The following is a 27,634-nucleotide window of genomic DNA, read 5'->3' as shown; positions in this document are numbered from 1 at the left end:
ATGAGGATGCTCATGCAGGCTTATGAAGAGGACCACACGGCAGGAAAGCCAGGCCTCCTGACAACAGCAGTGGGAGGGTGCCACCTTGGCAGTGGCTCCTCCAGTCCCAACCAAGATGTCCAATGACTTCAGCTGACATCTTGACTGAAACTGCATGAGGGACCTCCAAACCAGATCAGACAGCTAAGCCACTCTTGAACTCCTGACCCAGAAACTGTGAGATAATACATATTCATTATTGGTTGAAGTCACTACATTTTGGGGTAAGTTGTTATCCAGCAATAGATTCCTAATGCACCAAATGAGTATCAGTTGGCCATACTGGCAGGTGGAAGGCATCCAGTTAGAAGAACTGAAAGTGTTATAGTGAGTGGTTATACTGAGTGTGGCTGGAGTATGGAACATGTGGTTCCTAAGCTTTTAGTGTGTTAGCAATTTCCTTAAATCTTCTGCAAAATGAGATATTTTTAAATAAATGAATACTATTGAATATGGCTTCCCATCACACTTAGGAAAAAAATCTAAAGTCCTTGCCGTGGCCTAAAAGCCATTTCTCCAGCTCACCACTGTGCCCTTTGCTCACTTCGTCTATGTCACACTGGTTTTCTTCCATTCCTTTCCTCCGTGAGGACCTTTGCACACACAGGTCCCTCCACCTAGATTACACTCCTCTTCTCCATCCTCTGACTCAGTCATCCTCTCATAGGACTCAGCCTGAGTGTGCCTCCAGGAGACCCCTTTCCTGACCATCACCCCTGTTGTTCTCTTTCGTGGCCCTTGTTTGTTTCCCCCACAAGAGGAATTGCTCCTGTTATGTTGTTTGTCTGTTTGCATGTTTTTGTCTGTGGCAGGGGCCACACTGGCCTTTTTTTTTTTTTTTAATTAATTTATTTATTTTTGGCTGCATTGGGTCTTTGTTGCTGCACACGGGCTTTCTCTATTTGCGGTGAGTGGGGGCTACTTTTCATTGCGGTACACAGGCTTCTCATTGCGGTAGCTTCTCTTGCTGTGGAGCACGGGCTCTGGGTGCAAGGGCTTCAGTAGTTGTGGCTTGCAGGCTCTAGAGTGCAGGCTCAGTAGTTGTGGCGCATGGGCTTAGTTGCTCCGTGGCATGTGGGATCTTCCCAGACCAGGGTTCGAACCCATGTCGCCTGCATTGGCAGACGGATTCTTAACCACTTTGCCACCAAGGAAGCCCCACACTGGCCTTTCTTGTAGTATCTCCAACACTCGGCATGGTGCCTGGCACATGGTGGGTCCGGAATAAATACGTATTACAGTTATCTTCTCTCTCCTCCTGTGCAGTAGAAACTTCATATTAGGTATTTCTATTTTAAGACTGTTTGCCTGTGTTATCCCCATCTCAGAGAGAAGCAAATGAAATTAAACTCTACAACACAAAATATAATCTGTTTAATTTTGTGTAACTTCATATTATTTGATTATCTCATCCCTCATGTCTTGAACAGTAACTCATTTATTATAACAGAAAATAATAGAAACACCCCATCCCACTCCTAGTGAAAGAATAACCCTTCCCTGCCTCCACTCCATTCACAGAAGACCTTTTTGATGATGAAATACTTAAAATACATGGAAAAGGTACAGCCACTATGGAAAACAGTATGGAGTTTCCTTAAAAAGCTAAAATAGAACTACTATATGATCCAGTAATTCCACTCCTGGGTAAAAACTCTAATTCGAAAAGATACATGTACCCAGTGTTCATAGCAGCATTATCTACAATAGCCAGGACACGGAAGCAGCTCAAGTGCACATCAATAGATGACTGGCTTAAGAATATGTGGTATATATATATTATAATGGGATATTACTCAGCCATAGAAAGAACGAAATATTGCCATTTGCAGCAACATGGATGGACCTAGAGACTATTATGCTTACTGAAATAAGATAGACAAATACTATATGATATCATTTATGTGTAGAATCTAAAAATAATACAGATGAATGTATATACAAAACAGAAACAGACTCATATAGAGAAAAAATTATGGTTACCAAAGATGAGGGGAGGAGGGACAAATTAGGAGTATGGGATTGACAGATACAACCTACTATATATGAAATAGATAAGCAACAAGGATTTATTTTATAACACAGGGAACTACACCCAATATTTTGTAATAACCTATAGTGGAATATAATTTGCCAAAAGCAAACAAACAAAAATGAATCACTATGCTGTACACCTGAAACTAACACAATATTATAAATCAACTATACTTAATATATTGAAAAGTAAAAAGAATAGTACAATGAACATACAATCTCCAATAAATAAAAACATTCTCCTATGTGACAAATCTAACAAATTTTCAATAATTTCTATTATCGTCTAATACCCAGCTTTCCCCCAACTTCCTTTTATATCTGGTTTATTCAAATCAGGATCCAAAGAAGGAACACACATTGCATTTTGCTGTTATGGATTTCAAGTCTCTTTTAATATAAAACAGACCCCTTTCCCCCTCCTTCTTTCTTTACATGACTTTGCCTTGTTGAGAAGTCTGGGCCAGTTGTTTTGTACGAGGTCCAAACTTCTAAATTTGTGCGATTGTTTCCTCGTGGTATCACTTAACGTGTTTCTTCTAATCCCCTGGACTTCCTGTAAACTGAAATGCAGATATAGAAGTTTTCACGAGATGTAAGCCTTTTGGCAGCACTACTTCACAGATAAAGACCTGTACTACTTATTGCACAATATCAAGAGGTACATAATGTCTAGTGTGCCCCAACTGGTGATGCTGAAGTTGGTCACAGGGTTTGAGTGGTGACCCCAGATTTCACCATTGTAAAGTTCTGTTTTCCCCCTTATAACTGGCATCATCTGTGGAGTCGTCCTTTGGCCCCATGCAAATATACAACAGACTTTTCCCCGTTTTGCAGGAGACCTAAAGGCGACCTCTCTGCTATGTGTGGGGTGTGGGGGAGGAGCCCAGACTTCCTCGTGCAATGACTCACTTCTGTGTCCATTCCAGCTGTGCCACACTGGCCATGAGGCAACCCACATGTGTTCAGCAAATGGCCACCTGGGCTTGACCGGCCAGGAGACAGACAGTAGGGACAGGCATGGGTTGTAGGGAAGTTAAAAAATACCTTGTCCTTTAGTAGCACTGAAAGGATATATGTTTGGAAATTTAAGACAATTTCCAAGAAACAAGACTCAAGATACAATGTTAAGGGCAAAAACATAGGAGACTGAATCATACATACACTCTGATCAAAGTAAAAAACACAATATAATTTGGGAAAGAATTGAAAGAAAATACATCTCCTAATGATATTTGGGATGAGCAGGTGGAATTATGAATTTTTCAATTTTTGTAATATTGTTATCTTTTATAATAAAAATAATAACTATAAACAAATAAGAATACAAGAAGATGTCTTGAGAAGAAAACATCATGAATAAAAATGTAAACAGAGAACAGGAAGCAAATGTTAATTTTTTCTAACTCACTTTACTTTTTATGTTGAAGTTTTTAAAGCAAATTAGAGACATAGTGACATCCTACCTACAAATATTTCAACATACATCACTAAAGAGTTAGAACATTTTCCTTCAGAGTGAATATAAGATTATCTCACTGAACAAAATTAAGATTAGTTCCTTGGGGTTTCCCTGTTGGCGCAGTGGTTGAGAGTCCGCCTGCCGATGCAGGGGACACGGGTTCGTGCCCCGGTCGGGGAAGATCCAACATGCCGCGGAGCAGCTGGGCCTGTGAGCCATGGCCACTGAGCCTGCGCGTCCGGAGCCTGTGCTCCGCAATGGGAGGCCACAACAGTGAGAGGCCCGCGTACCGCAAAAAAAAAAAAAAAAAAAAATTAATTCCTTAATATCACCTAACATGCAGTCCATGTTCAAATTTTCCCCCAATTATCCCTTAATGTCTTTTACAGCTAGCTTCTAAACCAGGATCTAAACCAGAGAAACAAGTTTTTTAACAATCATACAAAAACTTTAAAACAGTATATCACCTAGTTACAAACTTTTACTTTTAATTTCATATCTTACCCACAAATTTTATTGCTGTCATTACTATAAATGGATGTCACATGCATCTGGTTAGCTTATCAGTTCTAGAGTTGACTATAAGTGATAACATTTATATCCTCACAATTCTCAAGTCCTTACTAGCAATAAAGAAATCTTAAAATCAATATGAAATTTAGATATGTTTGTTTATAAGTTGGACCCCAGAAGTAAATCTTGCCCAGTGACTCAGGAGCAGAAACAGAAGCAGCTCCTGGGCAATAAGTACCATCTCAGCAAAAGAAAGCAAAGCTTGATGGTCAGGTTCAGGCTATGATGTCATGGATGAGAGAAAATACATTTTGACTTGTCAGTCAAGAGGACATGGATCTTGGGAATTCCCTGGTGGTCCAGTGGTTAGGACTCTGCACTCTCACTGCCAAGGGCATAGGTTCAATCCCTGTTTGGGGAACTAAGATCCCTCAAGCCATGCGTCACAGCCAAAAAAAAAAAAAAAAAAGGGGGGCATGGATCTAAAGGCTTACAGAATCTCCTCTCTCTTTATAATGACACTTTAAAATTCCCATGCGTTTCCTCGGGATCTCTTCATTTTCTAAAAAAACCAAGAGTATTCATTTTTCAACCACTCTCTGCCCAAGTGTGGAAATTAGCAAGTCAAAGATGATATGTCCAAGACATGACGTCATGGATCTTGCATCCCTCTGCACCCCAGAGTATTTAAACTATTTCAAAATACTAAACTGTGCCTTTGTTTTTTCTATTAAACCCTTCTGATGAATAGGGAAAAGAACACTCATGTTTTAGATTATCCGTTTCATTCTTTACTACCACCTGTGTTATTCAAAAGAAGCAAGGAAACGTTTTTAATTCTGTTTGAGCAATGACATTGAAATACATCACAGTCATAACTCTCCTTTTTTTGGGGGGTGGGGTTCGCGGGCCTCTCACTGTTGTGGCCCTTCCCGTTGCGGAGCACAGGCTCTGGACGCGCAGACTCAGCGGCCATGGCTCACGGGCCCAGCCGCTCCGCGGCATGTGGGATCCTCCCGGATCGGGGCACGAACCCGTGTCCCCTGCATCGGCAGGCGGACTCTCAACCACTGCGCCACCAGGGAAGCTCTCTCTCTTTTTTTTTTTTAATGACTGTAGGGCTGCACCCCACAGGCCTGCAAACCCTGTAGTTGCCCAGCCTTGACACTGAAGAAAGAGCCCTGGAGACAGTGGCAGAGACATTAATGCTCTATTGCACAGGGGGATCTTACATATCGAAGCAAGGTCCCAGAGTGATACTCCACTGTGTGCGCCAGCCGGCAGGCAGGACATGACAACCGTCCTCACCACTCAGGGGAGAAGGAGGCCACCATTTATAAGGGGAAATTGACATCAGGTGGGCTTATCAGTTACCAGGTACTAACTAAGCCCTATCGTCAAGAGGATTGGACAGTCATGTGCCATAACTCTCCTTTTATATAGAATCTTTAATTCAGACCCCTCAAAGTTTTTTTGTAAGCATTATCTGTTTGCAAAAAAAATATTGGTCACTTTGAGAAGAGGAAAGTTAAAAAGAGAAAATTACTTGCACACTCAAAATTACATGAGTCAAGAATCAAGTCAGGATTAAACGTTGACCTGATCAATATCAACTTTGCCTGATCAAAGTCTCAAGGATTAACTTAAAATCTTAAAGACCCTCTCTTCCTAGACCCATAATATTGACCTAAAACATTTTGGATGCTCTCACACTAAGGTAATGAGGCCTCACACAATATGTAGACTCTATTTTTGTAACTATATGAAATACCTCTGCATGAATCAGTGGCATGGTTTTTTTGTGTGTTTGTTTCATCTGTTTCTTTTTAGGGACTGGGCACACCCAAGAGACAGAAGAGTCTATATAGGAACACAGGAGAAATAGACACTGATCATTTATTGCTCTTTTATCAGATTACAGAATTAACACGAATTTATTGCGGGAATCTTGAAAAAGCACCAAAAAGAAAATACAAATTACCAAGTTTCTTACTTGCATCTCCAGATAGCTGCCTTTATCATTTTGATTTTCATAAACCTCTTGTCATGCGTGTGCATCTCAGCTGTCATCTGGAATCTCCCTAGCCCTAAAGATATAAACAAATTAGACTCACATCTCTTTCCAGGCCTGTGGAAAACCTAATAACCTCCTGAATATTTCTGCAAATTCCTCCAGGCCTGGTGGCAGGTGGGGATGAGAGGAATTTGGAGAGGGCTGCCTCATGGCCCCTCTATCTCTGATTTCTTGCCTCTACTAGTCCCTGTTCTCTGCTCAGGCAGCCCCTTTGTGGTTTACACACATACTGAATGAGTGGCTCTTCTGTGCTAAACTTCACTGAAGATTTGGGAAAGTTCAAGAAGATGAAGAGAGCGACAGAGGTTTACTTCACTGCAACATAAACAACTTACATCTGAATGTTTAACATCCCTGTTCTTAAACTCTTTCAGCTTTTTTAATAACTTGGATTGTAACCTCTTGCCATGTTTCTGGGTCTTTTTTTTTTTTAATATAGAATCTTCACTGAACCCACTCTATACCTCTACTCCAAAAAAATTCTCTCCATTCTATAATGCTAAGCTACTCAGGTTTATCTAAACTTTTAATTTAGAAGCAGAGCGCTTAGGTTAAAATCCTAGGGCAAGTAAATTCTCTAAGCATCAGCTTTCTCATTTGTAAAATAAGGATATTGATAGGTACCTCCTTCACAGACAAAAGCACTTTGAGCTCATTGCCTGGCACATTGAAGAACATGAGCTACTTTCATTCTTGTTGAGAAGTATTTCACCTGGGCTGTATGGAGCCTGGAGAATCTTCCTCTGTTCTCTGTTGAGTACACCATTCAAGTTACCAGAACACTTGTATAATCTCCAGAAGCTTGGAGATTAGGAACACACAGTCTGATGCCGGAAGGTCCGTTGTCTGTGATGTGATCAGGGCACTGTCCATGTGGGTTTCTCAGGAAGCAGACACTGAGATGGAGTTTGCCATGCAAAATCATTATTAGGGATCAATATATTTAGAAGGAAGGGGAAGGAAGCAGGATTGGTCCGAAGCAACCAACCATCTGGTTTGCCTGGTATGAGAGCTTCTTGGCACACAGAAATTTCCGTGCTAAAACCAGGACAGTCTTGGGCAAACTGGGATGGTTAGTCACCCTTGTTGAGGCAAAAGTTGAAATGTGATACAGGTTCATCAAAGCTTCTACCAACCAGACAGGGAGATCTGTTGTGACTATTACCCATCAGAATTGTTCCATCTTGTGATAAGTCTTGGGGCAATGGCTGGGTCTTTATACTTTGTCCCTCTGTCCAATGCAGGCTGCCCTGGGAAGGTCATGACCTCAGGCCAAATAGCTGAGGCAGAGCCTAAAGGCACTGACAGTTGAAGACAGCCAGGGAGAAAATCCTTTGAAGGACAGTGCCTCTCCACATCCACCACAGGCATCATTTTGTGCCTCCGTTTCCTTCATCTGCAAAATGGGGATAATGTAAATACCTGGTCGCTTTATTGTGAGGATGGAATAAGTTAACATGCGTAAAGTGATCGGAACAGTGCTCAGCACACAGTAACCTCCTAAGCATTAGCTATTTCACCAGATCAAGTGTCTTCCTACTGCTTACTGTCAGAACCTGAAAAAATTTTTTTACTTAAAAAGAATTTTTTTAAATCAGATCCTGAAATTCTTTTTTTTTTTTTTTTTTTTTTTTGTGGTACGCGGGCCTCTCACTGTTGTGGCCTCTCCCGTTGCGGAGCACAGGCTCCGGACGCACAGGCTCAGCGGCCATGGCTCACGGGCCTAGTGGCTCCGCGGCATGTGGGATCTTCCCGGACCGGGGCAGGAACCCGCGTCCCCTGCATCGACAGGCGGACTCTCAACCACTGTGCCACCAGGGAAGCCCCTGATCCTGAAATTCTTGGTCTTTGGGTCTCCTTTGTCAAACCTCCATACTAGTGTCATCATGACCTCAGTCTGATGGTAACTGCACATGGCCAACCTACAGCTTTCTGCATTTAACTGATTGGACTTGGCCACAGGCTGGTTTCTTAATTACAGCCAAGAAACTGGGTAAGAGCGTCTTCCATTTTTCTTCTTACTCTTTGGTTTTAGGTTGAGTTAGGAAACCTCCTCAACTCCTTATGCTATCCTATTTCTATTATTGGATAATGGAAAGGATTCAATGAGGAGAAAAAGTGATAGAAAAGTAAGGACAGACGGAAGAATTTTTAAGTCAAAAGTAGTTTTCACAAGAAGAGCATTTAAGTATGAGAATTTGGAAGCTAGGGGGAGAAGTATAAATGGCAGAGTGGTGAAAGACTGTTTTTAGCCTGGATAACTTTTGTGATCACGAGGCTGATGAAATAAATGATCCTCACCCTGACTTCCCTTTCCTCCAAAATAAGCCACGTTGTGTAATTCCATCAGGTGGCCACTGACCTGTTGGTTCCTCCATTCTGAAGACGCTAAAGCTACCAAAGCCTTGTGAATCACTTTATGGGTAAGAGCAGAAAACAGCTCTAGGTTAAAATTTGGAGTGTGACGTTCTGAGTGTGAAAATACTTCCCTCCCCCCAACAGCTGGACAAAAATTACTTTTTATAGTAGCCCTTGGCTTTTCATTTACTCAGGAAGGAGGTGTGAGGTAGCAGGGTTCCACACCCTCTTTTACCTGGATGATGTCCCTCTGGGTCATCTAAACAGATGCTACTCAGAACCAGAAGATGGGTTTTTTATTCTCTCCTCTCATCACCTGAGCAAAAGCGAGCAAGCAAACAACCAAGCAAAAGGGCAATCTTAGAGGGCAATATAAAAAAAAAATGACCACAAGATCTCTGTGGGCCATTCGTCCATTGAATTCCAAGCATTATTTGTGTAGGTTCCCTTGCCTGAACTGTTGGCACGAGAGTTGCAGTTTTATCCCCAAAGCAGGGTGTTCCTCGGGCTTGGAGGCAATGCAGTTGGCTTATTCACTTCCTTCTCTGCATTTCTTCAGGGCTTTCCGCATCACAGAAGCTTATTACACGATGATTCAGGAGGGGAGACGGGAAGTAGGGTTCCTACTCTGACACTGGCTACTCACCTCTTTCTGGCCCAAACTGGTTTACTTCACCAAGGAAGCCACAGAGTTTCCTTCATCTGAATTCCTTTCCAAATGTGTAGTTTTCACGATGGAAATTCACAGTAGAGAGAAGGACTTCCCTCTGCAAGGAAAGGTGAGTGGGACTGGACTCCTAGAGAGGAGCGTGGGCTGTCCTGCCCTGGGCCTTGTCTGATTTCTAATACTTGTGCTGCTGAGCTGCATTTGTGCGGGTGGCCCAGCTAAGCTAGGTGACACAGCTAAGGACACACGCCTTCACATGTCTCCCTAGTGGAAGTGTTGACATGCGTCACTGCAAACTTCCTTGCCTGCCTGGTCCTTCTCAAGAACCACAGCATACACTGCCTATCCTAAAATTTTAGGATTTGAGGCACCTGGCCCAGACTAGAGACAACGACTCTGCATCTCTTTCCAGGAATCACACTGACGACCTTGATCTTGAGGCTCAGCCAACCACATGAACCATTCCCAGGGAAACCTAAAGGTCGTATTCCTTTGTGTCATAGTGAGGCTGAGCCAGACCTGCCTGCTTTTCCATCTCTACAGAGGCTCAGGGTTCTGACCCAAATGGGAGTGGGCCGAGGGGAATAGCCCTGGAAACTTGCGTGCAGAATCGTGGTAGAGGATGATCTGTGTGCAGAAAGGCTGCCAGAAACCAGAGGGAGGGGAGACGGAGGGCTGCAGGTTCAGCCCCTCCCCTTTGCATCATGCGACTCAGAGATCTTCTTACCAGCTGGAGGGGTGCCCAGCTGAGGCTTCTTATTCGACGATGCATGAGAGAAAATTTCTGGGCTGGCTTTGAGCAAATGACTCACCTTTTTGTCATCAGAAAGGTGCAAGAAAGTTTTCATCTTTCATACATTTTGTACTTTATCCTTATACTTTTTTTTTTTTTTTTTTTGCGGTATGTGGGCCTCTCACTGTTGTGGTCTCTCCCGTTGCGGAGCACAGGCTCCAGACGTGCAGGCTCAACGGCCATGGCTCACGGGCCCAGCCGCTCCTCAGCATGTGAGATCTTCCCGGACTGGGGCACGAACCCGTGTCCCCTGCATCGGCAGGCGGACTCACAACCACTGCGCCACCAGGGAAGCCCTATCCTTATACTTTTTTGATAAAAATAAGAAAAAGGAAAAAGGAAACAATATCTGAGAAAATCCTTTCTTGGCCCCCAGACTCAAAGTTTATTTTATGGACTAAACCAAAATGATATCTTATCTCAGAACTATTTGAGCTTTACAATTAACATGCTTTAAGGTTTCAGGTTAACCCTACATGTACTATGAGATGTTTTATACCCTACAAAAATAATTGGATATATTCAGTATCTTCTTCCCTCATTACCTCTCTTTTTCACTTTACACTTTCAATATAACCACTGCTAAAATGTTACTGTGTTTCATATACATTAAAACATGATGTTTAATTTGTGCACGGTTCAATATTTTAAATGAGTATTTGTATATATCCCTGCAGATGTTTGGAAATATTGGCTGCCAGAAAATATGAGAGGGTAGATACTGCATTGCAGTGATGGAAACAGGCACTGATGAAAGAATCACTTCTCCCTGGAAGTCAAACTATCCCCACGTACATCTTGAGTCACGTTTCTCCCTACATCTCCTGCTATCCTTTCTCATGTAGCTTGCCTTCCTTCCTACCACATCCTCAAAATAAGCCTCCTTTCTCCTCTAGGATTCAACTAGAAGAGGAATACTGAGACCCTAAGATACTTTTTCAACAGTCACATCTCACTAGAGTGCATCTTTAGCATGAATTCAACTAGAGGGCTTATGCCTTCCTTGGAATGTCTCTTCCCTTTAAATTCTTTTGGGCCACTGTGGCAGCTGGTGAAATCCTTACCTCGGAACATGGCTGGATGTCCCTCCTCACATGCACCAGTCTCTCCTTTCTTTATCCTTTGATGAATTTGGAAAAGGTTATAGGAATTCACTATACAGGAGCAAAACCGTTTCCCCCGCAAATCATAACACAGACCAAAAAAGCAAAGGGAATTTTGTATGTATAGAATTCTGAGGCATTTTTGGTAATATTTTCTAGAGGAGAGATTTGTGAATGCTATTTGTGGGGCTCAATCTGTGGGCATAGCATTGCTTTATGATCTTTTATGAACCATAAGCTGGAATAGTTAAAATAAAGACAAGTGGACAGATGCCAAATGGCAAAGTCGGGGTGGAAGGTAGTGGTAAGCAGAGATTTCTACTGCCCCATTTACTCACAGAAAAATTCCACCCAATAATTTCTACAAAGCAAAACTATAATACATTGAAGCCTTTGTCGATCTCTCAAATCGTGAACCTCTGAGTTAGGGTAAGTAAAATACCCTCATTGAAGCCATTCAAATAAACACTGATATAAGTGCCCAGGGAAAACTGGCAGTGGTACTGCTGAGAAATCCCCTAATTGTTCCATTTTCCTAAGACTCATCCAAAATCATCTAAGGCAGTTGCCCAATAGATTTTTATCTTACATACCAAGATCTAGGGATTGTTTGGGGCTACCTCAATTACCTTCTTGAGAACTATCAAGAAACATGTCTTTTTCGTGAACCTATTTTCGCATGGTCAATACTTACAACTTTGGATTCTTCTCTTTTCCCTTATTCTCTGAATCATAAATATCTTTCCATGGTGTTTAATCTTGGTAGTTATCTTGTTTTAAATATCTGTATAGTAGTCCATCAGCTGATGAACCCTAATTTACTCAATCATTTCTCCATTATTTTATACTTATATTAATTCTAAGAATTTTAGAAGAGGAAGTAGAATTTTTCAAAAGGCTCTTTCCATTATTTGAAATGAACACAGGAATAGTACCTGAACTTCTCATGAATATGGCCACCTCCCAGCTGGGTCAATGTTAAGCCACAAGTACATCCAAAGGAACAGAGCTTTTATGAGAAAGCAAGCTGAAGCCTTAGAAACTTTAAATGGAAATACTCTAGGAAGTCCTGACATATATTCCCAAAGTGGCAGCTACAGACCCCAGTAAGATCTCTATCTCTGGACAGAATAACTCTAGCATACTTTGAGGGAAGACCCAAAGTTGGGCTAACTCCCATCAGAAATTCTGGAAAGTATTCACCTGGAAAGCTTGGTCTCCAGGGTCTGGATAATTAGGGAAGAGAATGCAGAAAACCAATCATTCTGTTGTGGGTTTTGAGATAAGACTTCAATTTCCATAATCTTCATAAAAAACAGAGCAGTCTTTTCACCCAAAAATTTATTCACTATGAATTGGAGTGTCTTAGGAAAAATTTAGATGCAAAGAACAGAATTCCACTTGGCTCAAATCAAAAGAGGATTGATTGAAAGGCAGAGTTTATTACAGGGTTACAATAAGCAGTGCAGGAGATAAAGCTGGGTGTTATGGGACCAAAAGGGGATTATGCAGATTTTTTTTCTCCCTCTGTCTCTCCTCTACCTTTGGAGGTACATGGTGTCTCTGTTTGTCTTGGGACATCTGCTCCATCCTTCTGCAGATGGACGTTTTCTGCTGACTCATGATTTCTCAGCTTCCCCTCCCTCACTAGTATGAGGTTTGTGGCTGCTGTGACAGACCAGCTGGCCATGACCTTGCAGCTTGGCTCCGCACAGCTCAATGACTCAGCCTCTTTATCCCTATTCCAAATTCTTGGGAGGGTATCTGCTCAGCCCAGCTGAGGTCAGATATCTATCCCTGGGTCAGTCACTGAGACTGATGGGGCACAGTCTCATGGTAGGTAGTGTAACCCTCCCAGGGTGATGAGTGGGGCAGTCTCCAAGGTGCAATGTGGGTAGGGAGAAGAGAATGTTTGGCGTTTCTGAGACAGACTTGGGTCTGAGAGCAGCATGCCGAGTGATAATAAAAAAGAGCATAGGATTTGGAACAAAAAAAAAAAATCTCTGCCACTTCTTAGTCATGAAACTAGACAACACCCTGCTCTCTCAGAGGCTCATTTCCTCCTATCTAACCTGAGGGAGCTGAGAAAGATGACCTGTCAGCTCTTGCTGTCTGTCTCCAGTTATTATTTTCATCTTCAGAATCTCGTAATGCAAGGAATGACCAATGCTAATATCAGCAATTTGGCAGGCTTTATATGAACAATCATTCAAAAAGCTGTCTTGGCAGTATGGCCAGTGGTATATTATCCCCCAAATTCCCATTACCGTAAACATTTTTGGAAAGCCATTATATGCACTAGCAATGTTGAAGTCCCTAGGTAGGCATTAAGCAAATGTTTCTTGCTTAGAGTGGAATTCTAAAAGAAAAGGAGAAACAGGTCTTATTCTACAAGAGTCTGCCTGCCAAGGTGTTAGAGGTCTGAAAAAGTAATATGGTGAAATTCACTCACTTCTAATGCTGTTGGTGAACAATGCTCTAAAACGCCTTATTAGTGAACTGCCTACTACAAAGACAAAAGACTGTGCTAATTGAAATTGCTTTCTATCTATGCCAAATGAACACAACTCTCCTGCTATGTGTGAACTTGAGGCATTCTTGTAAAGTGGCCTACACAGCAAGATTAATTTTTTCCCCCATTAAAATCCACTATGGTATTAAAAGAAATTACAATGGGCTCTTTTATTTTTATTTATTTTTTCTGTTGGAGTTTTACAATTTTTTTATTGAAATAGAGTTGACTTACAATGTTGTATTAGTTTCAGGTGTACAGCAAAGTGATTCAAATATATATATGTGTGTGTATATATATATATATATATATATATATATATATATTCCTTTTTTATATTCTCTTCCATAATAGGTTATTATAAGATATTGAGTATAGTTCCCTGTGCTATACAGTAGGTCCTTGTTGGTTATTTATTTTAATATAGTAGTGTATATATATTAATCCCAAACTTCTAATTTATCCCTCCCCCCTCTGCACAATGGGACCTTTTATTGATTTTTTTCTTTTTCGGGGGGATTTTTTAAAATATTTAGCATGTTTCTATCAAGAAAGGAAGGATACGAAGGGAAACACTTAAAAAATAATAATAAGCCCAGTGAGAGTTTCAATTCCCCCACCTATTCAATTTCCTTTAAAAAGGCCCCAAGCACCCACACAAACCCATCTCTGGAATTGAAGCAGGCCACCTTCACTTTTCCCAGGCTGGCTTCTGGTCCTTTCTATATCCGACCCCTCACTTGGCTGCATACCTCAACTCTCATCATTTACTACCTGCCTCCTCTTTTCATATGTAAATATATAAACATATTATTTCTAGATTTGAGCTGAAGTGTTCAATTCAGTTAAGTTCATTCATTCATCTACAGCAGAAGGGGGAAGGCCCTTTGGGTTGTGGGTTAGCCAAATTCTTCCAGTAGGACAGCCCTAATGTACTCTGTGGTACCAGGAGAAAGTGACTTTTATCCTTTCCACCCTAGAAATCTCTTGCCACCTCCTATGCCTGTCTGTCACTGGGAAAATGGATTTTTGTTGTCCTTCTTTAATTTTAAAATAGCAAGTGTTTCTCTTTTATATATAAAATCTGTACTCTCTTTCCCCCCAGAAATGGAATCTCTTACTAGTTTTTTTATCCAGTTATTAAAATAATTCAAGCTTGTTTTTAAAAAGTTCAATAATATAAAAATGGAGAAAGCAAGAAGTGAAAACTTTCCATAATTCTGTTTATTCCCAGAGATGGCCAAAATTATTAGTTTTATATCTATCCTTACAGATATCTACAAATGTGTGTATATACATATGTAACTGTTATACAACATATACTGTGTAATTGTTATATATTATGTATACACACATACACAGGCAAATACATATAGAGTGTATGCATACATATGTCTAAGCTAGTATGTACAGTATGTACTATATACTGCATGTTTGACAAAGATGGGATCACATTATTTACTCTTTTCTGTGGTTTGCTTTTTTTTTACTTTAAATAGCTTGTCGTGTACATCTTACATATGAATCTATCTCATTTTTTATAATGGCCTCTCAGTAATATTCCTTTGTACCATAATCTTTACCCTCCACTGAAGGGCGTCTATGATCCTCTAAGTTTTTCTTAAATATTAAAAGTATTGCAGTAAACATCTATATACATATATGCCTTTGCATGTTCTAATTATTTCTTTAGGGTAATTTCTTACAACTAAAAGTTCTGGGTTAAAGCTTATGTACATTTAAAATATGACAACCTAATGCTCAATAGCAAACCAGAAAAGTCATATCACTTTATACTTTTAACAAGTTTCCTGCAATTATCTTTATTTTTCATTATTGCCAATGTGATGTCCAAAAAGAAAAAAATGAGCATGTCACATTATTGGCTAATCTGCATTTCTTTGAATTTTAGCGAAGATGAGTGTCTTTTCAGGTGGGTGTTCCTTAGCCATTTGATCTTCTTTTATGAACTGGTTGAGCCTGTGTGTCTGTACCACTCCTGTTTCCTCCCCCTCCCACCCCATATGTACATACTTTTGGTTGACAGCAGCAGGTCCAAGTATGTTACAGGAGCTGGCCAATAAATTTCCTCTCCTGGGAACTTGGATCTGAGAACAGGGAACATCTAATCTGCTGCATTTAAACTACAAAATGAGGCAAAGCTGGGCTGGGTCAGCCATTCTGGTTACATCATCAAGAAGAGAAAGCAGACCGGCAGAGAGAGAGGAAAGAAGCAGGCATACCCTGGAAGCACAGGTGAGGGCCTGTGGCCTTGAGTACTTCCTGTTCTCCAAGCCTGTGAGTAAAGCTCTGTCTTCTTAAGCTGGTTGGAATGGACTTCTGTGAATATAACAGTGCCACAGATTCTTCACCATGGGAATATTGGGTGGGGGGAGGAGTTAATTTTGAAAGAATATTCTCATCTTCATTTCCCCCTTTCATGGTTCCTAAGAAGCCCAAAGGAGCCCTAAGAAATTCCCAAGCTTAAAGAGAAGCTGAAGCAAAAATGACCCCCAAATGGGTCAAATATGTCTTCGCTGTAGTGGTCTTTTGATTTGTTCCTCAAGGAGTCCCATCTGATTAGACCCCTGGACCCCCGTGAGCCCTGCCTCAGTACTGTACACCTTGCCAGAGCCATGGCTCCATTTCCTGAGCAGTGGCTACGTACTTGCTAAGTGTCTTGCTTGTGTTATGTCATTGAATTGGTAAAGTGGATATATTATTGCTCAATTTCTCAAAAGAGGAAACTATGGCTTAGGGAGGTTTACAGTAAGTTGCTCAAGAACACTCAGCTAGAAAGTGCTGGAGCAGGATTCCAGTTGCTGGCGGACGCTGCTGTGCCTTCTGTTGCCTGGGCCGCCCAGCGTGGTGTCTCGGGCCTAGAACTAAAGCGGCATTGGTCTCCAGGGCAGAACCGTGGTCTCCGAGATCGTGGCTCCAGGCCCCTCTGACTGCCACCTGCAGATCCTTATCTTTCCCAGGACAAGAGTCACACATATTCCAGCTGCCGGCAGCCTTTCTGGTCATGTGCAGAGAAGACTTGTTGGTCTCCAGTGTACTGGACTGTCTGCTGAATGAATGGGTTCTGAGGGCCGCACAGGCTACATCCTCAAGATGGGCCGGGGTCACCCAAGGTGTCCTCAGTCACCTCTCTGCTCTAGGCTGGCCCCTCTGACACAGGGTTTCTACCCCCTACCCCCTGCCCCCATGGTCTACCTCCCCTGTAATAATGACAGCCAACAGCTCTGAAGGGTTTGCCATTCCAAACGCTTCATATGTAGTATAAGCTCATTTATCCTCACGTCAGCCCTAAGAGTTAGATACTATTAACACCCCCATTTCACAGAAGAGGAAATGGAGGCACAGACAGGTTAAGTGACATGCTCAAGGTCACACAGCCAGTGAACAGCAACCAGGATTCCAACACAGGTGTCAGAGAATCTGCTGTGGAGCTGGTGAAAGCTAAGACGCTCTCCTCAGAAAAATGCAGAGGCTCATGATTCTGTGTAGTTTCAGGGTTTCATCTTGAGGAGTCCTACTATAGATCACCCACTTTGTATCACAGGGCTCAGAAAAGTCAGGTGTCCTCAGGGGCCAGGCAGGGAATGTGGATGGGTGCAGGGGCTGGCTGGGAGAAATGACAGTGGGCCCTGGATGGTTCGTGGACTCCTCCCAAGAGCATCTGTACTGGACCAAGCAGATGCCCTGTACTGGACCAAGAATACTTACCTGTGGCCTGAACCCAAGGACACTGCAATCAGTGTGCAGCTTCTGCTAGAATACCACATGGTCCCTTATTTGCTTATCTGCCAACAGGTATGTGTGATGCTCCTAATATTTGTAAAAACTGCTCCCCCAGCTCAGGGCGATCTGCAGCCGATTCCAATCTGAACTTCCAATTACAGGGTCCAGAGCTGTTACCTCTCATCCCCACAACCACTACCCCTCCAGGCATCCAGGGCCCCAACCACGCCCCACCTTGGGCTTCTGATGGTCCAGGGACGTTTTCGGGGTGTGGGTGACCAGGTTGGGTGAATCAGAATGTGTCACTCCTGCGGACCGTCATAGGGGTGGAGGGGGGCAGCTGGCTCTCAAAGACACTGGATTTAGGCAGTGACACTTCCCAGGTCCCACGTGGCTCCAGGACAATGGGAGAGGCTCCACTGTGGCTGAGCAGTGCCTAGTTTCTGTCTTCCTGGCCCCTTCAGCCCAGTCTCCTTTCTGTTCTCCTAATCTCTCTTCTGTCTTTGTTCTTCCCCACACCCACCCTCAAGAGGTGAGAAATATTTGTCTAGCCCTGGGGAAACTGCCCTTTCTCAACATTGCTATATTTTTTCTCGGTGGCACTTGCTGTATTTTTTTTTTGGCTGCATTGGGTCTTCGTTGCGGTGCGTGGGTTTCTCATTGCAGTGGCTTCTCTTGTTGCGGAGCACGGGCTCTAGGCACGCAGGCTTCAGTAGTTGCAGCACTTGGGCTCAGTAATTGTGGCTCGCGGGCTCTAGAGCGCGGGCTCTAGAGCACAGGCTCAGTAGTTGTGGCACACGAGCTTAGTTGCTCCGCGGCATGTGGGATCTTCCCGGACCAGGGCTCGAACCCGTGTCCCCTGCATTGGCAGGCGGATTCTTACCCACTGCACCACCAGGGAAGCCCCACTTGCTGTGTTTTGATATTCCTATTTCAAAGCACCTAGCATAACTTCCCTATTAGGTTTAGGCTTTTGGGAAACACAAAAGCTAGACCCTATTTCTGCTTTCCATTCGGTAATGTCCCCCCGCTGAAGCAATGAATCACAGGGGTTACCTACTTAAAGGGAAAGGGGAGGAAAGGAAGGGTGGAAATATTGGGAGAAAAAAAGTTCTTCCGTTAATATTAAAAAATACTATGCCATCACATATTTTCCATCTTAAGACTTCTTTATACAACTCTTGATGACCCCAAAGAACTTGTTTCTATGGGCTATACATATTGATGTTTAATGTACTCAAAATTAAGATGGATAAATGTGTAAAATATTTATGTACTTAAAAATAACAATAAACCCACCACATGTTAACATAAATCACATTTTTAAAAATAACTGTATTTTCTAAAACAAGCCAACAAATGAAAAAGATTCCATGAGAAGAATGCCATTATTTACTTTTTCATCAATCTTTTTAAGTTCTGGCTTAACTGAAGGCAGCTGGATTCTCATATCTGCTTCTGCATTCAGTGTGTCATGATAGCACATGTCATATAGCCTCTGGAAAACTTCCCTATACACTCGTGAGCAAACAAGAGTGAAAGAGATGAACAACATCATAGGATTACGATGAAAGTACCCAGAGGAGGACCTTTCTGGAGGACTACCAGAAAGGCACACGCAGTGAGAACTGTTGATTTAGATGTGAAGTACAATCAGAAGGCTCTGAGTGACAGTCCTCGAGGAAACCAGCATGATTGTCATGTAAAGGAGGCAGTTTTGGAGGCAGACACTTCTAGGTTTGAATCCCAACTCCTCACCTTCCTACAGAGTAGCCTTTGGAAGGTTACTGAACTTTTCCAAACCTCAGGTCTCCTACGTATGAATGGAGAACAATCATACCTACCTTACCAGGTTGTTGAAAGATAACAAGGTATTTTCCAAACTTCATTCATCATAATTTTTTCCAAGTCCATGTAAGAACTATATTATTTTCCTCTTTGTATTTTTTCATAGCTCCTGTTCGAAATTTAAATATATTTTGAAAGGAAATTTTATGTCCTTATCATAAACAGAGAATTATTTGCCCTAAATCGAAGGTGCAGTGAAAATAAAAAGTGATCTTGTTGCCAGAGAAATTGTTCAGCACCGGCCTGCTCTCCTTTTGGAACAAAAGGAAATAAGCCAATGTAAGAAAGTCATTTAAGGCCTGCACCAAAGAGACTCGACCAGATGTGGGCAGAAGGAGTCAGAGGCTTGAAGAAAGAATGGCTTTCTCATTATGTGATGCAGTTTGATTTCTGCCTTGCCCATACACCACTAAGTCATCTCCCGTACTACCTAAACCATTTCCTACAGTGCCCCACCCTCAGGAGACACTGTGATCATGCATGGAAAGCACTTAGTTCAATGCCTGGCACCTGGGAAGTACTCTCCATTGCAGCTTCTGTTATCTTTTCTAATTCTTCCTTTTCTTTTCCCTCATGAGTTAAATGATTCATGTAAGCTCATAGTTATTTGGTGGAGGACTATGTCTACGACACCTGTGTTACATCTCTCTGTGGATTAGAGCTCAGACTCTGGAACCAGGCCCTGCTTTAGAGCTGTGTGACCTTGAGCAAGGGACTCAACCTCTCTGTGCCTCAGTAGTCTCAACAGTAATACAATGATACAATAGTACCTAATTCATAACATAAGAGCAGATGAGTTACTACTTGTAAAGCACATGGGACATGCCTGGCAGGTAGCCAAAACTATATACATACGGGTTAATAGCCTTTCTTTTTCTTGAGTTGTGTTTGACAGTAGTCATTAACATGCAGGTTACTATAGAGAAGTTTTTCTCAAACCCTCTGAAATGAAGGACCAGATTTTCCCCTCCAATCCAGGTGGACCAATACATTTGGATATAGAACAAAAAAAGAATTATTAGAAAAAGGAAATAAAAAAGAGAAGATATAAAATACAAGCCCATATATTTTATTAGATTCAATAGACATATATTTCAATAATCAGAGAACAATACATAGGAAAAAGTAAATTGCAGAAATGTGTCTGCTGTTCATTGAAAGCCTGAGTACAGGCAATTAATAGCTTTGCTTCGGTACTTTCTTGTCATTCCACATTTGTGATGAAACAAAAAGTTAGGAGGGAAACAGCAATTCTCCACGTTAAATGCTGATATGCGTACTTGAAACAAACATTTTGTATATTATTATTTAAAGTTTTTTGTGCGATAGGTGAGCTTGCTTTTTGCTTGGTAATTTGTCTAATCTAGGCTAAATAGATGAAAGCGCTACAAAGAGGGGATGGTGTATATCTAAACAGTTTCTATGTTTGTTTCAATAACATTCATAGTAGAGAAACCAGTCTCACAGAGGTAGGTAGATGAGAAAGGAAAAAGAGAATTGAAAGCCATTTCTGCAAGCTCTGGATATTCATCTTCTACTTTTATCTAAAATGAAGCACATGATGTTGTATATTCAACATTCATTTTCAATCCTTCATCAGTAGTCAGTTCCAAAACTGATCTCTTAAAGTTATAGTTAAATTTAAATTATCTTTGCTAAACAAGTGAACAAGATGAATTCTGGATTTTATACACTTTGGGGTTACAGTTGACAAATTAACCTTAAAATATCACAGATGTATTGGGATGGCTAGCAGGAAGTTGTGTCACATGTGACTCAGACATTCCAGTTCAGTGCCTTAACTATACCCTGTATCTTAGTTTGTTCAGGCTGCTATAACAAAATACCATAAGCTGGGAGGCTTAAAAACAACAAACATTTATTTCTCACAGTTCTGGAGGCTGGGAAGTCCAAGATCAAGGCACCGGTAGAGGGTTCACTTCTATTTCATAGACACTGCCTTCTCTCTGGGTCCTCACATGGCAGGAGAGGCAAGGGAGCTCTCTCAGTCTCTTTTATAAGGGCACTAATCCCATTCATGAGGGCTCCACCCTCATGACCTAACCACATCCCAAAGGCCTCACCTCCAAATACCATCACACTGGGAATTAGGTTTTAACATATGAATTTTGTGTGTGTGGAGGCACCCTGTTCAACAAGACTAGTCCTCTGGTGATGCCCTTGCATGTTGTGACAATGTCGAATTGCTCTAAAAGTTTCTAAGCTGTCATTGTCGATTTCTATACCTATCTTGTTGTGGCTGGGAACAAACCCACAGACCACACTTTGAGTAGCAGTGATAGGAAACACAACGCTAGAATGATGAGTTACCTAATTTTAGAAGAAATATTGTTGGATGATAGATGATGCTTCAGTTTTTTATCAAGACCATTTCCACTTCTGAAGAAAGTAGCTGTCTCCTACTCATACACTTGCATCTCAGGTGCTAAAAACATTCTTGAGGGGAACACTCAGGCCATGAAAGTAATGTTATCAAATTTACAGAGGAAAGAAAACTGGGACAGAATTAGTCCTTTCCTCTCAAACTGCAAGCCACAGCCTTCATTCACAGTCACAGACTTGGGTAATAATTGTCTACACACACCTATGAGCTCCATGAGCGCTGAGATCACATAGTTTTCACCTGTAACTGGAGCAGCTGGCACTGAGATTGGCGTATGGAAATCACTCAATAAACGTTTAAGTGAGTAGATTCTAAGAAGCTTAGCAGTCTTACATCTCTGCTGGAGTGCTGTAGAGGGGTGGTTACTGAGGACAAAAGGAACAGTTTAGCAGCGTGGCAGATGTATGCACCTTTTGTTTTTCTTCTCACTACTTTCCTGGGTTATGATCTCTTGAAAAGCAAACACAACCTTCAAGTGTGTTGTCTCCATTGAAAGCCATTCTGAACTCCATTCTTTCACAGAGCAGAAAGTCACTTAGATCCAGGAATTTTCATTGATCCAGGTGAGCATTTTTAGATTGCCTGGACTCCCTTCTTTTATTCTGTTTTCTCTCTATCACAGGGGCCATGTCTTAGTTATCTTAGTTTCACTGTGGCTTCATGGAGGGCCCGGCACACACCTGAGGACCATGGCATAGTGTTTTTAGCACACCTGCCAGGGAGAAGCTAAGTGAACTAGAGCAGAGCTTCTCAAATTTAATGTGCCCGTGAATCACCTGGGGGAGCTTGTTAAAATGCAGATTTTCATGTAGTAGTAGCTCCAGGTGTGTGCCCAGGTGACGCCAAAACTTCTCATCCTTGGGCCACATTTTAAGCAGCAAGCAACCAAGAGGAATGAAAGGAACCTGAACTTCTCTTTAGCTGCTTCTCAGCAAATGAAGTAGAAGATGTGGTTAATATTATTTAGGAATGACTTTTAGGGATCTGTAGCTAGCTGTTTTGGAGACATGTTGAAAGATCTTCTTAGGAAAGGAAAATAAGTCATGTAGGCTACACATGATTCCATAATACTCCCTGGGGTCTCACAATTGCCTTAGAACAGAAACACGATACCACAACAATCAATCATCTCAAAGCTTGGTACTCAAGGATCAGATTCCAAGAGGAAACAAAACACAGTGAAGCAGTCATAGGATACATTCTTCTGTGTCTTCTGGAACACACGCTCACACTGTTCTTAAAAAGAACACTTTTTTTTGATTGACCACTTGCTACTTATTTCCATTATGATGCTTTGTAAACTTTACATTAATCCATCTCTTTCTCTCCAGGTTTCTTCACTGCCCTAGTCAACAGTGCGGCGTACAAGAACACACCTTTGGGATCCCACACACTTGGGTGATAGTCCCAACTCTGACCCATTTAAGACAGTGTGACCTTAGACATGAGCCACAGGTTCAAGAGTAAAATGGGATTAACACTACTGCCTTGAATTTTTATTTAGGATGAACTGAGAAAGCACCTGGGCCAATGGTGGGATTCCCTGTAAATAATACTTTTATTCCCCCAAATATTGCCAACCTAGGCTCTAACTCACGTTTCTAAGTGAGATTAAAGTGAGGTACACCCTGTAACTCAACAACACCAATTTGGAACCTAGATCTTGTGTAGTTCCTTCCTAGTGGCAGGGGATAGAGGAGAGGGGAGAGGTTGTCTCAGAAACTAGACCCCAGCAGCTGTGATTGGCCTCTGTGCAGAATAATGGACAAGAAAATACTCTATATTCTTTCACTACTTCCAGCTTGGGGAAATTTTGTAGTTTGACTTAGCATGATGATAACAGCCATCACTCACTAAGGGTTTACCATGTGCTAGGCACTGTTTTGGGATGTATGGGCTTTTAATTTTCCGACTGATGATCACTGAGATGACATTATTTCCATAAAATTATATTTTATTTTTCAAATAATTATGATAAAGGGGATTCTTGTAAAAGTATCTTCAGAAAATCATATAAAGTAGGAAGTAAGCTTCCTCAAGGGTGGGAACCATGTCTTGTTCATCTGGTTCCCACAGACTGTGTTCCACTGCTCAGAGGCAAATCCTGTTAAGAGTGCAGATTATCTCCTTTCACACGGGGATGATTTCTTGGACTAATCAGACCACAAAGAATAACTAACTGTGGGACACAACTTTCAGATGAAATCTAGCAGTTTCTTGGGCATCAAGTGAAGCCCTTGATATAGGCCAGGAGGGCTGCAAGTGACCAATCATTGGTCCCAGATTGATGCTTGTTATCAGTGTGTGGGGTTGGAAAAGCTGCTCCTGGGAGGAAGAGTGGGGCCTGTTTCTTCATTTCCTTTACACCACACACCTGACTGCCCCGTATAACAACGGGCTTGCCCAGGAAGCCCAAAATATCAGGGAAGTGTAGGCATCATCTCATTCTCTTGAAAAGCCACATCAGTGAAGGTACACGGTGGCATCACGGAAGCCCAGGAAAACAGGCACAAGAGGGCATGGGAGCCCGACACGGACAGTGACACTACCTCTGAGTCAGGCTTGGATTCAAACAAGACAACAGAACTGACACCTGCAGGAGAAGGTGTGAAGGAACTCTAAAACTATACAATCAGGTGGGGCTAGGGACAACCTTCAGGGCTCTCCAATGGGGAGATGGTGTGTTAAGCTTTTCACTCCTCATCCAATGCTAAGTCTTTATTTTACGCCTGGCACTCTGCAAAGAATAGAACATGCATGGTTCAAAGTATATCACATTAATTAACTTTCCAGACAATTGAAAGTTTTGATTTTCTTAATCTTAAATACTATCGATGAAAAGTTTTCTAATATCGTATTAGTTACACAGTTTTTGAACTGTATACTAAGCGCAGTTTACTTATGACTTTGGGGTCCCTGTCTTATTTAGGGTTGCCAGATAAAAATACTGGATACCTAGTAAAACTAGAATTTCAGATGAACACAGGCAATGTTTGAGACGTACTTGTACTAACAAATCATTCCTTGTTTATAAAATTCAAATTGAACTGGGCATCTTATATTTTTATTTGTTAATCTGGCAACCCTACCCTTATTATATGGTGATGTAATGATACAGTAATGCCTCAGGTGTCATTGTGCTGATTGTCCTGACACTTCAGTGGTTCCAGGCTGTTGTGCTTTTTGAATTTTGTAGTTATTTTTCACATTCTCTTTCTTTGCTCTCCAGTGATTGTATTGCTTGTTGTAGTCAGCATATACACAGCATCTTCAATTCCCCTTTCCCTCTTCTTTATTCTTCTAATTGGTTTGGGCTGAGAAATAAGATCCCTAAACATGGTTGGCTTCTCTGTAAAGAGTAAACAGTTTCTGTAAGAATACAGGTCCTTGAGGGCACATACTTGAGAAAAGTATGCACATTTTTTTGAAAAGGACTTCATAAAAAATTATTTTGACTGTGCAGAGACTATCCTGTGGTTTCTCTCGAAGTCCCTCAGGATAAGTGAATCATGCTTATTTCCTAGAGTGCATTGTTCTTTATAGAGTACTATTCAAGTCGAAATCAGCCTCTGATGGAGAGGAGGTTAAAGCTAAATATAAGAGAATATGCAGTTGCCTGCACAACAGGATTTTGGAGGCTGTTTCTGAAAATTCTTTAGAAAGAGTCAGATAGACACTGATTTGGCCTGAGTAGTTCACCAGTAACCATACCTCGAGGCTGGGGACTAGACTAGGTGACCTCCAGAAATCATGCACAGATATATGGTTTTGATGACTCTATGGTCTATCCAGTCAACTCAAAATAATGACCACAAGCAAAATAATGAAACCAAAGTTCAAAAGGGCCAATGAAAAATAGTATACAGATACAGTGCTTATCAGAGACTCCAGCAAGCCTGCAAGATGTTATGTGGAAGGAATTACAATGTCTATTCTTCCCTACTGCGCTCATTTACACAATGATTAAACTTTTTTTTTTTGCCCTCAGCAATGCTTGCTCTGAATATAGATTTGAAGTGACTCCTGAATTAGAATGGCTATACTTAATGCTGAACCTACCCATTACTCAAACTCAACATGCAAAGTCAGCAAACACCTGTCCCCACCTTACATATTTGCATTTACCTTTATTTGACGTCAGAAAAATTGTTTGAAAATGATTTATGGTACAAAGACGATCTTCAGGCTCAAGATGATGAGATTTTTGTGTCATCCAGTAATGTATACTTTTATTGGCTTTAGCCAAAGAATGACTCATCAGAATCAGATCCTGGGGAATATTTTGGGAGGTGTTAGAAAAGTCTAATACCAAGCAAAGACCAGCGTCTTGGTAAAGCAGTTTGATTTTCTTCAGAGATTGTACAAATCAGAAAATACTTGCTGGATTGTCACAAAACTATTCTAAATATTTCAAGCCTTTAAAACTTGTTATGGGCCTTTTAGTCCCAACAAGAGCAATTCTGGTCTGTGTGGGTCACTGGAGACTTTAGCTGTACTATATATTTAGATTCATGTGGCCTGATTCAACTTATTAATGTGTTAAATATAGTTCTCCTTGCCTCTAGAAATGAATAAAAATTTACTACTAAACTTGTTAAGACTTAAGGTGATGTTAAGATTTATGGCCTTTCAAGTATTATTTTTATTTTTAATTTTAGTCTAAGAAATGTTTTTAGGGTTTTTTTTCCTTCAACAGTTTTCTTCTACCCTAAAAGTGTTGCTTTTATATTTTAGTAGGTATCTATCTCAAGGGACAAGTATAATGTGGACTACTGGGAGAATAGGGTGATTAAAAAATGTTTGAGAAACATTCAATGGGTATTTGTTGAAGTGTGCGAGGTACTAGACTATTGGCAAGGCGCTAATACAGTGGTGGCAGAGGCAGAGTCATGAGCAGAGAATTACAGTATTACAATGTGAGAAGGGTAATGATGAAGATGTGCAGATAGGTGTCTCTTTTTCTGTGAATCTATAAAATGAATTCAGCCTTGACATGTTCCGGGAAGGTTGAGTCTTAAAGTAGTCAGGCAACAAGTATGGAAGAGAACCTGGGCGAAGACACAGAGGTGAATCAGAGAGTTCTCCTCTTGTTCCTGTAAGCTTCTTAGCAGGCTCCTGAAGCCACTGGTAGAAAGGAAGCCTGCCCCAGCCCTGTCACTGTTTAATCATAACAGAGAGCCTTTTGCAGATACGCAGTGCAGCAATGATTGCAAGGGTAGTTATTATGACTAAAATGTCAAGTTTACCAGATATCTCCTGCCACCTTTACACACAACTCTTTCCTCATTTTCCAGGCAACTGGGTGTAGCTCAAATAACCACCACCCCTTTATTAATTTCCTAATATCAGAGTATCACAAACTGGGTGGCTTAAACAATAGAATTTTATTGTCTCACTGTCTGGAGACTAGAACACTGAGATCAAGATATCAGCAGGGTTAGTTCCTTCTGAGGACTGTGAGTAAGGGTCTGTTCCGTGCCCCTCTCCTAGCTTCTGATGGCTTGCTGGCAATCTTTGGCTTTCTTTGGTTTGTAGATGCATCACCTAGGTTTCTGCCTTCATGTGCGCATGGTGTTCTACCCATCTGTGTCCAAATATCCCCTTTTTGTAAGGACACCAGTCATATTGGATTAGGGGCCCACCCTATTCCAGTATGACCTCATCTTAACTAATTATATCTGAAATGATCCTATTTCCAAATATGGTCACATTCTGAGATACCTGAGATTAGCACTTCAACATATAAATTTTGAGGAGACACAATTTGACTCATAACATTCCTTTTCCAAAGTAAGCTCTATAATTTAAGGTTAAATCTTAATTTCAGAAAATATTTACCAGGAACATAAATGCTTTGTTGCTTGTTTTCCATTGGTCAACATAGCTTTTCCTACTCATTTACATAAAATATGTATAGTCTGTTATTTTCACCATATCATAGATTTCATGGAGTGTTCAGAATTTAGTAAAAATTTACTTATTAGGTGTCAGTTCAGCTGCTGTTTCATTAAATGCTGCTCTTTTTCCAAAGATACTTTCCGAACAGTATAATATGTTAAAATTAGCACAACTTAGTTGTTGAC

The 27,634-nt window shown here is 41.4% G+C and overlaps 1 long non-coding RNA gene across 1 annotated transcript; it reads right to left on the bottom strand.

Moving 5' to 3' along the window:
* Window positions 1-948: 948 nt before the first annotated feature.
* LOC149747851 (uncharacterized) lies at window positions 949-17,507 on the bottom strand. The gene is made up of 3 exons (XR_016395148.1): window positions 8,716-17,507; window positions 6,747-7,518; window positions 949-6,135 (listed from the first exon to the last, which is right to left on the bottom strand). It is a non-coding gene; the product is annotated as an uncharacterized LOC149747851 (long non-coding RNA).
* Between the last annotated feature and the right edge of the window lie 10,127 nt (window positions 17,508-27,634).

Source organism: Delphinapterus leucas, chromosome 12, assembly GCF_059928025.1.
Source record: "Delphinapterus leucas isolate spDelLeu-1000000601 "Yukka" chromosome 12, BTC_Dleu_Yukka2, whole genome shotgun sequence".
Lineage (NCBI taxonomy): Eukaryota > Metazoa > Chordata > Mammalia > Artiodactyla > Monodontidae > Delphinapterus > Delphinapterus leucas.
This window is presented reverse-complemented; position numbering and strand designations above follow the sequence as displayed.